The sequence below is a fragment of the Suricata suricatta genome, chromosome 13 (genome assembly GCF_006229205.1).
Source record: "Suricata suricatta isolate VVHF042 chromosome 13, meerkat_22Aug2017_6uvM2_HiC, whole genome shotgun sequence".
Classification (NCBI taxonomy): Eukaryota; Metazoa; Chordata; class Mammalia; order Carnivora; family Herpestidae; genus Suricata; species Suricata suricatta.
The window spans coordinates 19179567-19192087 of record NC_043712.1 but is presented as its reverse complement, the minus strand read 5'-3'; the positions used below and the strand labels follow the sequence as shown (position 1 = coordinate 19192087).

At 55.5% G+C, this 12521-nt stretch overlaps 2 long non-coding RNA genes across 2 annotated transcripts; one reads left to right on the top strand and one right to left on the bottom strand.

Moving 5' to 3' along the window:
- Positions 1–86: 86 nt before the first annotated feature.
- On the bottom strand, positions 87–495 carry LOC115276754. Its single transcript, XR_003902075.1, has 3 exons — positions 423–495; positions 288–353; positions 87–180 (listed from the first exon to the last, which is right to left on the bottom strand). It is a non-coding gene; the product is annotated as an uncharacterized LOC115276754 (long non-coding RNA).
- Positions 496–3229: 2734 nt separating this feature from the next.
- On the top strand, positions 3230–6294 carry LOC115277016. The gene is made up of 2 exons (XR_003902166.1): positions 3230–3442; positions 6111–6294. It is a non-coding gene; the product is annotated as an uncharacterized LOC115277016 (long non-coding RNA).
- Positions 6295–12521: the final 6227 nt, after the last annotated feature.

Here is a 12521-nt window from a genome sequence, read left to right as displayed (position 1 = left end):
GGGGGGGGGGGGCGGCCTGGGACCTGGTTGCCCCGGGGAAGGGACTGAGGGGTCACCGGGTAGGTTTTTGAGGGGCTGGGTCGGTGGGTGGGATTCCTCACTTGCAGAGTCCGGGTCCCCGAGCAGTGCAGCGCGCTCTGTTCCCCTCGACGCAGCTCTGCCGCGCTCATGGGACGCACTCTGGGGTCCATCGGGAAGGCAGGTGCCCATCCCGATGACGCCATTGGCCTGTCCTCGCTCGCCCCCTCCACCCCCACCTCGCTCCCGCCCAACCAACCTATACCTACCTGAGTACCACCTGGATGGGCGTTTCTGGCCCCTCTGGCCCCTGCTCCAGGCTCTGCGCGGGGTCCCTGTGGCAGCAACGTGAGTTACCATCCCTGGGCCCAGTGGCTCCTCTTACCTCCCAGAACTTCGCTTACCCGTCGGGAGACCCGCGTTCCTCCATGTCCTGCTTTGCACACGGAGTTAGCTCCGCCCGAGTCTTGTTCCTCTCTCTCCCCACCCTGCTGGGACTGGCTATGCACCCCGTACACCCCCCACCCCCTTTCCCCTTCTCAGGCAGCCAGCCATCCGGAAAGGCTTGGGCCTGCCCAGAGCTAGCTAGTTAAAGATTTACCCACCCCCACCTGTGGTGGAAAAAGTCTCTCTCCAGCGAGGGTACCCCGAGCTAGGGGGGTTCTGGAGTCTGAGGGACCCTTGCTCTTGCCCATTCCTATCAGGAGCGACCACTCAGACCAGCCTCCTGAGCACACCGGTGGGGATAGGGAAGCAGGGATGGGAGTGGCCCACCAAGGCCTGGACAGAGCACCGACCAGGTCCTACTCTGCACCTATGCCTCCTCCACCTGAGTTGTCTTCTTCCCCCACTTCCCGTCCCTGGCCGGCTCCAGCTACTTGGTGTCAGGGGGCCCAGGGAGGAGGGCTTCAAAAGGGGTGAGAGGGGCCAGGTTTCAGCTCTAGGAAGACCTGGCCGGTTGAGTTCCTTCGCAGAACTGAGAACAGGCCTGGAAAGAATCTGGTTAAACATTGGGCCACCTGCTTCTCCAGTGCCGAGGCTGACTTAAGGCCAGAGCAGAGTCGTTTAACCCTCTCCTGATCTGGCTGAGAGGGCCACATGGGTGCCCGGTCAGTGGCAGCGTCCGTGCTGGGCACCAACGCAAAGGAATGCCGGAGTCCTGTTAGGGAGACAAGAAAGGACAATCTAGTATGCAGGGAGGGGGGTGTGGAGTTGAGAGGCCCGTAGGAGCAGGCAGGTAAAGGTGGTGGGTGAGGGTGTTCTTGGCAGAGAAAACATTGCAGGAAGGGTGGGGTGGGGTGGGGAGATGCGTGAGGCATGCAGAGGTGGGCCGAGGCTCGGCTGTGCTCATGCAGGGCACGTCACGGAGTCTGGACTCCCTCCTCAGGGAACCAGGAAGCCACTGAAGGGTTATGAACAGGGAAGTGACACCATCAGGCAGGCACGGGCTGTTGCTGTATGTTCTCTATTTCCAGAAACTTCTCTTCTCTCTGACACACATTAGCATGAACGCCTTAACAACCAATAAAACACGCTCTATCCCACCACTAAGGATAGCCAACGATCACCCAGCTAAGGAGTGGTTTATCTTAGGTGGCAGTGAGCTCCCCATGCCGTGGAGGAGTTCAAGCAAGAGCTAGTTAAGCTTTTGATTATGGGGCCTTCTAGCTGGATCTATACGGAGACTTAAGTAGAGCAAAGAGTCACTGTCCCCAGCTCTGTTAGTTGAGCAAGTAATTCCACCTTTCAGGGCACCTGGGTGGCTCAGTCGGTTAAGCGGCTGACTCTTGATTTCAGCTCAGGTCATGATCTCACAGTGAGTTCGAGCCTCACATCAGTGCTGTCAGCACAGAGCCCACTTGGGATTCTCTCTCTCCCTGTCTCTCTGCCCCTCCCCAGCTCGTGCTCACTCACTCTCGATCTTTCTCAAAAACAAATAAGTAAACATTTAAAAAAAGAAAAAAAGTCTTAACCTGTTTCCTTCCTATCAACAGAGATTAATGATTTCCCATAGTTATTCTGAGGTTTCAGTGAGACAGTGTTAATGAAAGTGATTCATAAACTGGAAAGAAGTAAAAATAAAAGTCCCTAGATGATCTCCAAGATTTCTATCAACTGTGAAGTTCCTTAATCTGTTACACATTTTTAAAAAATCCTCGAGGTGGTTAGGACAAGAATGACTCCTTGTGTCTTACAGATGAAAAATGGAAGAAGAGCGAGGTGGGCCCGGGAGGTTTTTTAGGGAGAAAGCAGCTGTTAATGGCGGAACTGAGCACAACCCAGAGCTACGGACTGGCTGTAGCTGCTCTCGGCTCTTTCCAGCTGTCAACCCAGTAAGTGAACAAGTTGTTCCTTTAACTGTCCCTGAGGGGCACCTGGGTGGCTCCATCAGTTGAGTGTCCAACTTCAGCTCAGGTCATCATCTCATGGTTCGTGAGTTTAAGCCCCGCGTCGGGCTCTGCGCTCGTGGTACAGAGCCTGCTTGGGATTCTCTCTCACTCCTTTGCTCTCTCTGTCCCTTCCCCACTTGCATGCATGCATACTCTCTCTCTCTAAATAAACTTAAAAGAAATGTCCCAAAAGGGCTTAATCAGATTGCTGTCCATCTTCAAGCTGGACCAAGTTGAGCCCCACTGAAGGGATTTTGAGAGAAATGCCAAGACAAGAGATAGGTGCGTGATGGCTGTGATCGGCTGTCTGGTGTGTGCACAAGGATTCCCAGCCTGGGGCAGAATGTGTACAGCCTCAGTGTCCATGAGCAAGAGCGAAATTCTAGTTCTGTTCTCCAACAGTGAGTAAGAACAGTGGCTAACTTTAGATTGTGAGTTCATTCAGCAGAGAGAGAGAGAGAGCAGGGGAGAGGGGCAGAGGGAAAGAAAGAGAGAGTCTTAAGCAGCCTCCTTGCTGACACGGGGCTCAATCTCACGATCCTGAGATCATGACCTGAGCCACAATTAAGAGTCAGACGCTTAACGAACTGAGCTAGCCAGACGCCCTTCGCAGATTTTATAAAGCCTCCCCTACGTGCCAGGCTTCTCGGTCCTTGAGATCCGTTAGTGAACAGACAATAGTAAGCTTTTGTGGGGACCTGGAACCTCTGGAACTCTCTCATGTATCAAGACATCCGTGTTCTGGAACCTGGCTTTATCTAGTAAGCTAGACTTGTGGCTCTCCGGTGATCCGGAACTCTCCCTGCTGGGTGTGTGCTGATGGAGCGGCGTGTACCCGCACCAAGGTCGGGGCCAAGGCTATCTGAGCCCCCATGCCCACCTCCACTACCACCATTCCTCCCCCCTCTGTGTCCTCCTGCCGTTGCCGCCTCGGTGATCCCATCGCCACTACCCACCCAGATCCTCCCATCCCCGCCATCGCCGCCACCATCACCACCATCATCACCGCTGTGATCATGGTGCTGGTGACAAGAGTAAGCGCCATCTCTGTCTGTTCATTGGAGAACGTGAAAGACACCTGCCTGCACCCCCAGCCAGCGGTGCCCCTCACTGACCATGGCGCCGCCTGTGCCCACAGCTGGGGCTGAGTCCGTCTGTGTCCCTGTCCCCTCCTCACCCGGTCCTGGGCCTGTCCTGAACTGTACCTTTTTCCTAGGAGCAGTGGGGACGCCCGCGGATGAGGGAGGGACAGAGGGGAGGAAGGTCTGGCAGGTGGCTGGGGTGGGGGTGGGGGGTAGGAGGTAGTGGGGGTGGGACTCAGTATCTTGGGAGCTGGCGGCCCCGCAGGGGTGCGGCTCCAGGCCTCACTAGAGGGCAGCAGAGCACTGTGCCGCTGGGGCCAGAGGGCTCATCACAAAGGAGTTCTGTCAAGCATGGCCCTGCTCTCCCCCTGCGTGTTCTCCAGGCGTGTGCACCACGTGTGCACCGCCGAGGGGCTGGCTGGCCTGGTGCTATGAAGGGACGTGAGCAGGCCTCAAGAAGCAATCCTTGGGGGAGTAAATAAAATCAGTGTTGAGCAATCAGGGACACTCCTCCACACACCCCTACTCCTACTACCAGCCCCTTTGACCCACTCACCCCAGTTCGGCCCTAGACATCCCCTTTGGGGAAACCCTGCCCTGTCTCTCCCTGGAGCCTCAGAATAACGTCTGAGCTCCCTAGGCTGGGACGTCAGGCCATCCAGGCTCTATTGACCCCTCTGGCTGTCCTCTCCTTCCCACTGCCCCCCACCCCTGCCTCTTACACCCTAGCCCAAAGCTCTCTAGGCTTCCCTTTTTTTGTTTTATTTATTTTTGAGAGAGAGAGTGACAACATGAGCAAGGGAGAGGCAGAGAGAGAGGGAGACACAGAATCCAAAGACAGGTTCCAGGCTCTGAGCTGTCAGCACAGAGCCCGACGTGGGGCTTGAACCCACGAACGGTGAGATCTTGACCTGACCCGAAGTCGGATGCTCAACTGACTGAGCCACCCAGGCGTCCCCCCTAGGCTTCCCTTTGATTCCTCTAAACCTTTGCCCCCGCTGCTCCCTCTGCCAGGAGTGCTCACTTCTAGCTGGTGAGCTTGTCCTGCAAGCCTTACTAGAGGAAGCCTTCCCCCTGCCCCCACCCCTACCCTCCAGGTCAGGCTGGAGCCTCCCCATCCCCCACATCCCCCCGGGCCTCCCTCTGTCACAGTACTGATCTTCGGCTGGTTCTTCCTATCTGTTGGGGGTCAGGGACTCTTTGGCCTCACCCCTGTGGTCTCTGAGCTATCGAAGGGCCCTGCCGGCAGAAGGGGCTCAGCAGATGTTGGTGGAAGGGAGGGCAGGAGGAAGGGAGGCCGGTGCGCAGGCAGTCAGTGCATCCCTGCATCCCTTTCTAACCTCCATCTCTCCTGGCCTCCTGGAAAGGCCAACCACAAACACTCCACTTCATGATGCGAGGATTCATTTAGGGACTCATTTATCACGGAGCTCATCAGCTCCTGCCACAGAGCTGCTCTCGAATGTGCCCAGAAGCTGAGTGACATTCTCTCAGCCCCGGCCAAGCTGGCCTCTCGGACCCAACCATCTGCTACAAATTTAGAATTCCAAGAGGGTGGGGGACAGGCTTCCCTGGGCCCTGGGAAGCCCAAGTGTCAATGCCCTCTGCTCTACCCAGCACATTTCACAGAGGAGGACTTGCCCCCATTTGTCAGGTGCAGAGACTGAGGCCCGGGTAGGAAGAGGCCCAGCCCAGTCTGGGGCTCGCCCTGCCTGACAGCCTCGCACTGGATGGAGGTGGAACAGAGATGAGAGGATCATGAGGAAGAAAGTTCTCCTTTTACCACGTGACACACTCATCTTTTCATTGTTCTCCCTGCAACCCCCACCCTACCCCCACCCCCAGCGCAGGAAAAGCCAGATGGGTCCAAGGCCTGTTGTGAAATTTTCCAAACAGTGCTTGATGTAATCTTGAATTAAGATGTGAATGTGGGCCAGAGGACTCATTCCACAATATTCTCCCCAGCAGGAACCTTCAGGGATTATTGGATTGACTTCTGTCTGGCCCCCTACCCATCCACAGATGGGAGAATGGAAGAGGGGGCTGGTAACGGCATTGTGAGGGATGGTGATTTTACTTTATTTATTTTTTTAATGTTTTATTATTTATTTTTGAGACAGAGAGAGACAGAGCATGAGCAGGAGGGGAAGAGAGAGAGGGAGACACCGAATCAGAAGCAGGCTCCAGGCATTGAGCTAGCTGTCAGCACAGAGCCTGACATGGGGCTCTGTGCTGACAGCTCAGAGCCTGATGCGGCGCTCCAACCCACAAACGTGAGATCATGACCTGAGCCGAAGTCGGAAGCTTAACCGACTGAGCCACCCAGGCGCCCTGGAACGGTGATTTTAGATCAGGGCACAGAGAGCCACATAACCCACTGGCACCCGCAGGCCACCTGGCTCCTCTCCTCCGAAACCTCGCGTGGCCTCTTGTGCCAGGTGTGGTGGGTCTTGGCGGCCACACTGGGCTTCCCGATAGACAAGGAGCTTGGGGATGGTAGGGGTCACGTCCTGACGCCCGGCACGGGACCTGGCACAGAGACACGCCCACTAACTGCCTGCATGAGGTCCGGCAAGCGGAAATAAAGCACCCTGAAGCCAAGCTCTGTGTTTTGGTGAAGATGAGCCTCTCCTGGTCAGTGGTGAAATCCAAGGACCCGGGGTGATTGAAACTCCAGGACCTCAGCTCTTCTTCGGAGAAACATAAACAGCTTCCGCTGAGTCCGTCTACCCCAGCGTCCATCCTGGAGTGACTTACCTATGAGCTGGATGTTTTCATCTCAACACAGTAATGTTGATACATAAGCGTGTCAGGGTGTTACATGTCATCTGTTACACAGCGATGCCTCATGCGTCTGGAACCTTCTATGTCAGAGGGTTGGGAGTTAGTATTTACTGAACACGGGACACTTTTTCCACTTCACTTTATAATTTCAAATTCAAAGGGATGCCCTGGGACTGGTTCTACAGATGAGGAAACTGAGGCTCAGGGATTTTCAGTGTCTTGCCAAGCTCAGGTACCCACTAAGCCACGTAGTGGGCATCTGTCTGTCTCCAGAGCGTGTGCTCTGTCCTCTACTCTCTGCAGCTTCCTTCCTCTGCACTGTTTTGCAGAGTTGAACTTGGATGACTGACGTTGACCTTTTGAGTACACAGCTTGCCTTCGTCCAGTCGTGTCTGCCGAAACCCGCTCCCATATTGGCTTCCCCGCTGCTCTGCCTTCTCTCCTGGGGAATGTCAAGTGCTACTTTAAGGCCGGGGAGCCCCACCCCGGCATCCGGATCCCCACCCCGCGGGATTCATTGGTTTGCAGGTGGGGCCCGAGTATCAGCAGTTTCAGCGCACCCAGATTCTTCTGACTCACAGCAGGGCTGACAACTTTGCTTTCAGTTTTTCTTGGTGCCCAAAGCCATCCCTTCTAATGTGTGTGTTGGACGTTTCTCGGGTTGTGATGGGCGTTTTGAGACCTCGTGTTAGCTTTTTCTGGTACACCCGCCTTTCTCTTGGGACCAGACTTCCTGGTGAGCCATGTCACTGCAGTCCTCAGATTCCGTCTTTTCATTTCTACCTTGGAATCCACCACGAATCATAAACCAAACAGAGCAGAACTGCCTTGTAGGCAGGGCCTTGTGGGATCCGTCAAGAGTTTTCTAGGCTTTTCTTCCCGCTTAGGTTTCTTCCATACAGGTGACAGGGAGCTGGCCAATGTGTGAGCAGCTGCTTATTCAATGTGAATGTTAATTAAGCATGGCCAAGGCACCTACTATGGGCTGGGTCACAAACTAGGCGCTAACAATCCGCCATGTCATTTGGTAATGAACACGGTGGCTGCATCCTCCCTCAGGAAGCCCTTCTGGATTGGGGTGTCTCCTCTGAGGACCTGCAGATCCCCACACCTACCAACCCCCTGACCTTTACCCATTTGGCTAAGCTGAGGGTAGGGTTCAACCTCTGTCTGCCTCAGAAAACTGTAAGCTCTCTGAGGACAGGGACTGATCAGTGAATCTGAGTAGGGCTCAGGACATGTCAAAGTGAATGCTCATAGCAGCTGGAACCAAATGGCATGGGAGCACAAGCAAGGAAAGTGAGTCCTGACCAGAAAGCAAGGGCTGGAGAACCTAGGAAGTCTTCATGGAGGAGGTATCATTGGGACGGGCTTTAAAAGATGGGTAGAAATTGGGGCAGAAAGAAGCAAGAGGAAGAGCATTTCAGGCAAAAGGAATGGCATGAGTAGAGGCCCAGGGGTGCGGCAAGTTGAAGAGTAAGCACTTGCTTAGTGGGATCGAAGGCCAGAAAGATTGGTGGGGACCATACTCCAGAGTGTCAGAAGACAGAGGTTTCCGTGGAAGTCTTGGCGACAGTCCTGGCTAAGAACTTGTCTCTAGTCATTCTTCTGGATGAGCAGAGCCTGGGGATGCCCCGTCGCCCCCTTGTTGTGACACTTCAGGCTCTTCCCAGGAAGTCCTGCCCACTGTATCCTCAGGACACCGAGTTCCCGAGGCCTGGGTGGGTGCCAGGCCTGCTGCTGACTCGCCCCTCTGGCAGCCGAGGAGCTGGGACGCGGAGCTGGGCCTTCCACAGAAGCCAAGCCCTCCAAGAATGTCCCGCTGGGGCTGAAGGCACGTTCCCAAGTGTATGCCATCACCCCTGTCCTGTTACCCAGCGATAGCCCCCCCAACATCCCCCCAGAGCCTCGGTGTCCCCGTGTATAAGTGAGGATGGGGAACTGAGACGCCCAGGACCCTGCCTGCTCCAGGGCTCTGGGACGTTTGGGAGCAATCAGCGTTCCTGCCACCCGGGGGAGGTTGAGGGAGGGACGCAGCTCCCATAACCCCAAGGCTGTCCCCAAGACAGAGCCATATTCTCACCAGGACCAGAAGGATTTGATCAGTAGCAGTTTCTAGGGCCTTGTGCCCTTTCATTTCTTCTTCCCAACTTGTCTACGTGGACCCCTCTCCTTCCCAATCTCCAGGAGTAGGACCCTGTCCCTCCTTCCCCGCATTAAGAGGGGCTGGCTCCTAGCTCTACTTTGCCCCTGGCGCTCATGCCCATTTTGGCAATACTACCACCATTGTCATACTGGTATGTCCACTAGGTGACCGCTACTGCTCCTGTTACTTCTGCTGCCACCGTCCCCGCACCTGCCACTCCTGGTCTTCACAGCTCGACTATTCCACTACTGCTCCTGCGCCCACCTTGAATGACTCCGCGGTTACTTCTAACAGCAGCGGCCGTGATGAGTGATGCACATGAACCAAGGGCTGAGCTCTCCTGGCAGACTTCTGTGGCATTGATTATCGTAGGGATGGGGAAACGGAGGCTTGCAGAAGCTAAGTAACTTGCCCCAAGTCATAGGGACAGGAAGAGATGGAAGCAGGTTTTCAACAAGCAACCTGGCCGTGGGGCGCACGCCTCAGACTTAGAATCCGTCTCCCTCCTCTGTCCTTTGTCTGGTTTTCTGAACACTTCCTTGGCTTATCATGAGTTCTTGGGAAGAGAGTTGCTGAGAAAAGGAAAGAAGAGGTGACCTTTGCAAGTTGTCTAGAATGTCACGAGCAATGTACATGGCAGGTGCTTGATACATCTATTGTTTGAATTAATTGGATCCTAACAACCTTTCAAGGTCGGAACAAGGCCCCACATGTTATGGTGGGGGAAACTGAGACTCTCAGAAGTGCTGTGGTCTATCCAGAGGCAGAGATGTGCACCGGAACTGTCATTTCATGACCTCGACTACAGCGTGAACTGCTCACCCCAACCACCAACTCTTCCATGAGCATTGCGCTTTATGCTTTATATTCACTTTACAGTGACTGTTGATTTAATTTTCTCGACAACCCTCAGAGAGGGTGAGCAAGTCCATTTTACAGACAAAATCACTGAGGCTCAACATACTAAGGCAGCTTTTGAAGGGCTCCTGAAGAATCAGTGACAAATCTAGGATTTGAACCAATACAGCATCCTGCTCCCTAGCCACGGCCTGAGAGAAGGGGCCTCCCAGCTGGAGGAATCCGAATGGCCTCTCTGGAAACAGCCCTCGTGCCCCACTCTGCCCAGCCACCTTGGCTCTTGTGGTGGGTGAGCCCACAACCCCCAGGGTGGAGAACTCTAGTTATTTCCAGCCTGGTACTTAAGGGCTGGCCAGGGAGTGGGGTGTGGGCTGGCCAGAGGACTCTGTGCTCCCAAGAGGGTCTGGCCTTTGGCCGATGAGAGCTAGGCAGGGGATCAGGGATCTGTCCAAGCTGCTTAGGTGAGCCAAAGCTGGGCGGGTGTCCCAGGAGAGGGCAGGCCACCCCCTCCCCAAAAACGTATGGTGTAGGTAGCCAAGTTGCACACAGGGAGCTCATTCACCCCCCTCCAGCTCAGCTGGCCCTGTTCTGAGCCATGACCCAGGCTGAGGCGCTCCCCCTGCAGCTCCCGAGAGATAGAAAGAGCAGGCGACTGTCCCGATAGGGGTCTGATGCAGCCACAAAAGGCTGAAAACCAGGTAAAAGCAAACGCATTACACTCTGCGCACTTACTTTGTGCCATCCTGCCTCCCAGCAAGTCTGTGAGGTGGAAATTACCACCCCCATGGGTCCCTTTCCCTCTTGTGTGAAAAATGCTATTGCCACACTGACCTCCTTTTCAAAGCGTCAAACATTTTCTGCCTCAGGACCTTTGTACATGCCCTTTGGGAATACCCTTCGCATGATTGGCTCCTCTGTCCTCAGGTTTCAATTTAAAAAGTCACGTCTCAGTGATGCCTTTCCTGACTCCCCTAATAGGTTCCCCCGAGCCCTAAGACACACACACCTTATCTCCGTCACCCTCCTCTGCTTCCTTTCCATCATTTTATATATTTTTTTTGAAATGTATTTGTTTGTGTCTCTCCCTGTGAGGAGAAGGACAAAGTCTATTTTACTGACCATCATGTCCCAAGCTCCAGCAAAGAATCTGACACATAGAGTAAATGTTTATCCCACGAACAAATGAAAGGAAAGTGAAGGCATTCGTCCACACCCTCGCTGTGTAAAGGGGCATCGACTGCGACTGCACCGGAGCTCAGCCCCGCCTTTCTCAAAGGTGCGTCCATGCCCCGCTGTGAGCACGCTCAGGGAGGATGGCGCAAGCCACACGCCGCACTCCCTCGCCCCAGAGGCACATCCTCCACCCATGGGGCTCGGTGCCTTCTCCAGCAGCCCTCCCAAGTCCTCCTGTTTCTGCTTGCCTGTCTCCCAAGACAGGGAGCTCACTCCATGCACTGTGATGTGAGAGCTTCCTTCCAGAGCCCTGGGACCTTCTGAACGACAGAACGGACTGCTCCGCAGTTTCTCACGGGCCGGAGTGGACAGGTCTCTGTCATTAGCAGGAGACCGCAGACTCTGGCAACATGCATGTCTGCGTATTCTTTTACTTCCTGTGCACCAACCATGGGCCAGGCCTGGGCTCGCAAAGTACAGAGCGCAAGAGCCGTGCTTTGCCTTCTCGATGATGTTTAAGGCCCGTGATGGCCTTTGAGCCACAGAACAGCCCCGATGGCGACAGCGGGGCACACGCAGCACATCCGATGCTTCTGAAACTCTGTCCGGCACATGCATCGCCCAGGGATCTGAAGGTGCAGATTTGAGAACAAGCAGATGTGGGCAGAAAGTCTGCACAGCTCCCGGCTCTCCAGTGCCGCCACCGCTGTGGTGCACGGACAGGGTGTAGAACCCACTGACAAAGGAGGGCAGGAAGGCCCGGAGTGACTAAGGGATTTGCCCAGGGACACCCAGCCAGGCAGCGGGGGCTGAGGGGGGACGTCCGACTCCCAGGGCCAGGGCTCTGGAATTCTCGGCGCAGGCCGGGCTCAGTGTGCCTTTGTGAGGCGCGGCATACCTGAGCTCACCCAGGCTGCCCAGCCCGGCCCATGAATAGCGGGCCTCTTTCCTTCCTGCACCAGGCCGGCCAGGCGGGCGCACGCCCCGCCGCCCCCTCCCCGGCACACACACACTCGCACACACTCACACACCCCTGGCCGGCCAGGCTGCCCGCCCTGTTTGGGGAAAGTCAACAAGAGCATTTGAAAAGTCTTTCTGTGTGGAGAATCTGTTTGTATAGGGGGAGGAAACGCAGAGCTGGCCAATAGGTAGAAATATTAATGAAGCTTGTTATAAAGGGCCCATTCACGGCTCTCCGAGTAAATAGGGCTCTTGTCGGGCTGCCACGTTATCTGCCAAGTTCAAGAATGTGGTTTGAAAAAATAGAATTTAAAGGGGTGAGGTGGAGCCTTAGCCGGCCGGCCTGCTGGAGCTGGAGCCGCGTCCAGGGGGAGCCTGCCCGGAGGGGGCTGGGGCTGGGGGCACGGGCATGGGGCGTGGGGCACCGGGCTGCTCAAGGACAAGGGCGGGGAGCTGCGGGGGAGGAGTCAGCCGTGAGGGGAGCCAGAGAGAATCCAGCCCACCAGTGTGGCAGGCCCAGTGCCCCCCTTCCTCCCTTGGTGTCTGGCCAGGGCTTGCGATTCCTTACTTTGGCCCCCAACTTGGTGTGGGTCGGGAGCAGAGCGAGGCTGCAGGACCGTTTAGTCTCAGCGCACCCTAACTCCTCGGGGGAATTTTGCCCCTTGGGGTGTCGGTAATGGGGCCTCTGTGCCCTTCCCCAAAGCCCAGCCTTCTCTCAGCTGCTAAGCTCTGTTTTGCAAATTATTGCCCAAACAACACGTAAGAAAGAACACAAGAGACTGAGATGGTCAACCTCCTCGTTTCGCATCCAGTAAACTCCGTGCTCAGAGAAGGAGAGTGACCACCCCAAGGTCACTCAGCAAGTCTTCAGCAGAACTGGGACTTGAGCCCACCGATTTCTTTTGGATCAGGGCCCTGGGACTGAGCACGGTGCCAGGCACAGAGGAGGCACCTTGTCATTTCACATGCACGACATCTTATTGTTAGCCCCGACTTACAGTGACTTGTGAGCAAGGGTCCTGTCTTAAACCAGTTCGCCCCCAGCGAGCTGCATGGCCTCAGGCAGGTGATGTTGCTTCTCTGAGCCACAGCTTCTCTTTCCATTGTAAA